Source organism: Berghia stephanieae, chromosome 3 (assembly GCF_034508935.2).
Source record: "Berghia stephanieae isolate SIO BIC M18660-M18661 chromosome 3, UCSD_Bste_1.3, whole genome shotgun sequence".
Lineage (NCBI taxonomy): Eukaryota > Metazoa > Mollusca > Gastropoda > Nudibranchia > Aeolidiidae > Berghia > Berghia stephanieae.
Window position 1 is genome coordinate 76,682,033 of NC_088362.1, and position 5,000 is coordinate 76,687,032.

Consider the following 5,000-nt stretch of genomic DNA (forward strand, 5'->3'; position numbering starts at 1 on the left):
GAAATAAGAATAGAACAGAAAAAGTGATGGTTGTATCGTTGTGCTGGTTATGATTGATGGTTTGTTACTGGTGATAGTAATTATGATGGGGTAGCGGTTAAGATAGTAATAAGAGTCATTATGATGATTTCTTCAAAAATCGACAGACTATAATACCCCCCACCTCTATTTATTTTATGTTTTCAAAGAATATCTAATCTTTAATCACATAATGACCATTTTCTCTCTAAATTTATTTCAGGTAAAAAATGTTAATGGTTCTTCGATTGTTTACGGTCGTTATCTTAAACGTTTTTTTTCGTCGTATGTAAACTGCATATTTAGAATGTTTTGCTCTCTGTCTATTTTAATGATTTATGTTGTGAAACCGTCTTCACATGGATAAGTAGTCCCCCCCCCCCCCCCCCCCCCCTCACCTTAACCACGTCACCTGGAAGTGTAGCACCAAATACTTGCAGTTTATGGCATGCTTCTCCAAAACGTATACAATTAGGCACCTCCCTATTACCTTCCCCTTTGGTTGCATGATTCGATGGATGGGTAGATGGATAGATAGAGAGGTTGATGGATCATTGGGTGGATGGACAGATGGATGAATGGATGGATGAGTGGATAGATGGATGGATGGAATAAATAGATGGATGGATGGATAAGATAAATGGGATATAGATGGATGGTTGGATGGATGATTTAAATAGATGGATGGATGGGATAAATAGGTGGATGGATGGGTTAAATAGATGAATGGATGGGTGGATGGATATATGGGATAAATAGATGGATGGATGGATTGATTGATGGATGGATGGATGGGTTAAATAGATAGATGGATAGATGGATGGATGGATGGGATGAATAGATAGATGGATGGAAATCTTTACGAATTCAGTGGTCTTCCATATGACATTGTGTCGACTATATGGTGTGCCATTGCACTTTTACAAATGTCCACACGGGAAGGATCATTGGTATGTATCAAATTTAATCTATCCAGAAGAAAATAAATACTCACTCCTCATAACAAAGGCTGTCACCATGACCACCATCATCATCACCACCACGAATTCAAAGACAGGTTAAAATCATATCAAAACAAAAATTAGTGTTGTTTTAGGATTCAGCAGAAAAAAAATCAGAAGGGCGAGGCGAGATGTGATGTATACATTTTTTTCCAATCAAATATACTGCTAACAAAATAACCGCGACAGCATAGAGAGAAACCTTTTCACCGACACATATTGTGAGCTGGAAAGTAATAGAAAAAAAGAAGGGGAAAAAAAAAAAGGGGGGGGGGGGGGGGGGGGGGCATTCTTAAAAAAAATAGACCAGGGGGTGGGGGGTGGGGGGTGGGGGGGGGGGGGGGGATACAGTAAGTGGAGTCTGTACTATCAACGCGATTTATATTATGTTACTTTTTGACCCAACGGTGAATTTGTACCACAGTCCTGTGTTATCTATGATTTGTACCTTTTCCAAATGTTAGGTCATGCGTGACCATGTAAACGTTACACATAACGTTCGAGAATGCCCTTTATTTATACGTACTTTAACACAAAGATGACTGAATAGGTAATAGATATAGGATATTTGACTTAGATATTAACTTTATTTTGTACTAACTTTCTACTAAATTTTCTGTAAATTGTAGTTGTCATCACTTATTCGCGGAAGAAGACGGAAGTGGGGTGGGGGTGGCGTGACGGCAGGTGTTCATTTACCCGTGGTTGTAAACTTGTTGAGTGTGTGTGCGTGTGTGGACCTATGTGTATAATATGTGTGTGTGTGTGTGTGTGTGTGTGTGTTTCTGTTTTATGGCCGTCCTTTAGGGTTTTGGGCATTGTGATGTGCTGTGTAATGTGTAGCTTTCTTGGAAGAACGTTTTGTCCTGTGTGCTACTCGTGATCTTGATTAAAACTTTAGATTTATAAAAGTAGACTTTGGATTTAAGCCTAAGTAAAATCCATTATAATAATTTAACGGGCCATAGTACACATGAGGTATGAGGTAGTTTTAATTTTTGGACACATGTGAACTTTTCCAGTTGTACTTTTAATATGGGGAATAATATCGTTCAGACAGGAGACAGGACAGGTATGCCTACTGCCATTATTTTTGTCGCTAAACATTTTATTATTATTAATATGCTCATTTTTCAATTTAATTCGCAAAGCGCTCTTACATCTTCAAAATGATGACAAGCATTTCTATAAACTAATGAATGGTATGCATTTATTGTTTTCCTTTAATATTTATGTTTTTTATGTTTTTAAGGGTTTTACGGCGCTTGCAACTTAGGTTATATCAGCGCCACCTTTAATATTTCTTAATTATTAATGATATTATAAATAGGTGTACATGTTGTGTGCAGTCACATTCCTACAAGTTTTGTCCCCAACTAAACAAACAAAAAACAAGACATGGTGAAAAATAAAGAGTAAATATCTCAACATTTCATTTCATCATTTGCATTTATATCCACTTTTTTTTATTTTGAAAATGTTGGATTCACCCCCCCTTCCCCCCCCCCCCCCCTCTCTCTCTCTCTCTCTCTCTCTCTCTCTCTCTCTCTCTCTCTCTCTCTCTCAGTGTGTGTCCGTATGTGCATGAATGTCTGTTTAGTTAGTTACCATTGATTCATGCAAGTTTAGACCATTTTGTAGACTACTATCTTAGATGTTGAACAGCGATGCACCGTACTTACGAGTATATATATGAATTGGTAGAGTGTTAGCATTAAACAGTCATGCAGAGTTGTTTTTATAGCCTCAACATGTTATTTACTGTCATTCTCTGACTAAGGTCAAATGCCTAAAGGTTGTTCGTTTTGTTGTTCGTTTTAAGTATTCTTACCAAAATTGGAAGACATGATTATGTGACATCAAACACGTAATTGATGCTATGTGTTTAGTTAATAAACTCACAACAACGTTATGCGGTAAACCAGCGACATCTATATAGTATAGCAGACCTGCGATTTATTTGTGTCTAGATGTCAGCCAACTCTTCTCATTCTAGCAAACATACTTTACGAAATGGCTTGAAAGGATAAGAAAGTGTACAGTAAAAATTTATGTTACCGTACAATTTAATACTTTATTTTTCATTTTGACCAAAACACTTCTAGTTCTAGTTTATGGTGTATGGTCGATATGAGATATGACCCTAAACTTATCATAGGTCTCAAACCTGGGTTGTGAACTTTTTGGGGGTCACTTTTCCCAACTTTTACTTTTCAAAAGGTCTCAAATCTGAATCTTCTTTGAAGACTTTTGACTTGATATGAGTTGGGGGCCATTTATTCTATCGATATTTTGATTTAAGTAACATTTTTTTATGGCCAGAATAGTGGAATAAATGTGTTTTGTCGTTGCTCAAAAGAACGATAGTTTAAAATTGTAACGTAGCTCTACAGGCATCGTGTCTCGTCCCATACGCTTTGTGTTACTGTTCACTTGGGACCTTAATCGCTTGTCCGCATGTTGAGAGAAAGATAGAGGTTCATTTCCTTGTCGTTCTGAAAGGCAATACAAGTACACATATCGCTTGATCGATTGCACGATAATGTTTGAATCTTGTTCAATAGTTTACATTAAAATTTAAATGAAATGTCTCTGACAAACTGTTTACAGCGCTATTCAACGATGGAAACAACGATGTGTAGTTGATGAAGACATTATTAATGTAAAGGTATCCCACCCCTTTCCTTAATTTTTTCCATCCATTTTCAATTGAACATCAATCATGGTGAACGACCTGTTGATATGAATTATTGAAGCTTTGCATTTAAAAATTAAAAAAAAAAATAATTTAAGAAAATAAAAAAAATCCCCTGAGTGTATTTGACAGTATAACCCTCTAATACCTTTCTACAAATGACCCGTTGATATCAAATATTGAAGTTTTAAGTGAGATACTTTAAAAAAATGAAATGTACATTTTCAGAGTGTATTTAACAGTTCTATCCTTTTAGCCGAGTTTACTAGTTTGAGGCTTTTGAACCGTCGTGTAGTTATTTGAAAGTTTTACGATTGATATGGGCCATATAGCGAGCTAGAGAGGGCTGTTTGTGTACTCATTGCTGTTATGAAGATATTCTTAAAGCAACACTCAAACCAATAATGTTGAATCAAGCCCATAATCGCGTTCGGTTATCAGACAAAATTATTGCCCTCTGTTTGTCTTAGTAATTGTGTTTGCCCGAACTATGTCGGTGTTTAAGGTTTATGTTTGAGAATTAACAAGTGTTCTTTGCTGGTGACGGCTATTTGTGCTCTCTCTCTCTCTCTCTCTCTCTCTCTCTCTCTCTCTCTCTCTCTCTCTCTCTCTCTCTCTCTCTCTCTCCGATCATCAAACAGTAGATAGCTGGGTTAGTTTAGGTATGGCGGAAAATATTATGTGAGAGACCAGATCCATGTTAAAACTTGCACTGATAATTCCAAGCTTCAAAAGCTAGGTCATACAGTCCATAAACCTATATCTGATATTATGTTGCTCAAGGGCTTTATAACTCCAGAATCTCAACATGTGCAAGATAGATGATCCAGTGTTAGGTTATAGATACCATATCTTATGGTTTTACCAATATGCTATGTATGGACATAAATGATTTATATCTTATAACAGTGCAATTCTTTTCATATTATGTAGGAATTTTTATTGTGCTCATTATGATTTATCGTAAATTGATATGTTTTGTTTGTTATTGTTTATAAACTGGTTATCTCGATTTTTGTTCTTGCGCTTAACACGGATTGGGCACTTTAAAAACAATGATGATGTTGAAGATGATGATGATGATGATTATGATGGTGGTCTTGGTGGTGATGATGATGATGATTATTATATTTGTTATCATCACCATCATCATCATCATCAACATCATCATCATCATCATCATCATCATCATCATCATCATCATCATCATCATCATCATCATTATCATAACTTTTGTTATTATTATTATTATTATTATTATTATTATTTATTATTATTATTATTAT

The 5,000-nt window shown here is 35.8% G+C and overlaps 2 protein-coding genes across 3 annotated transcripts in view; both read left to right on the top strand.

Moving 5' to 3' along the window:
* The window catches only part of LOC144968485 (activating signal cointegrator 1 complex subunit 3-like), a 232,020-nt gene that overhangs the window by 59,381 nt on the left and 167,639 nt on the right, over positions 1-5,000 (top strand). The gene's annotated exons all lie outside the window — the stretch shown is intronic.
* The window catches only part of LOC144968487 (uncharacterized), a 38,586-nt gene that overhangs the window by 25,525 nt on the left and 8,061 nt on the right, over positions 1-5,000 (top strand). The window contains exon 1 of one of the 2 annotated variants that reach the window (XM_078906912.1): positions 1,888-2,091. The exons of the other annotated variant lie outside the window; for it this stretch is intronic. The gene's annotated coding sequence lies outside the window, so the exon portion shown is untranslated. Of the gene's footprint in view, positions 1-1,887; positions 2,092-5,000 lie in introns of those variants that run through there. 2 annotated transcript variants of the gene reach the window in all.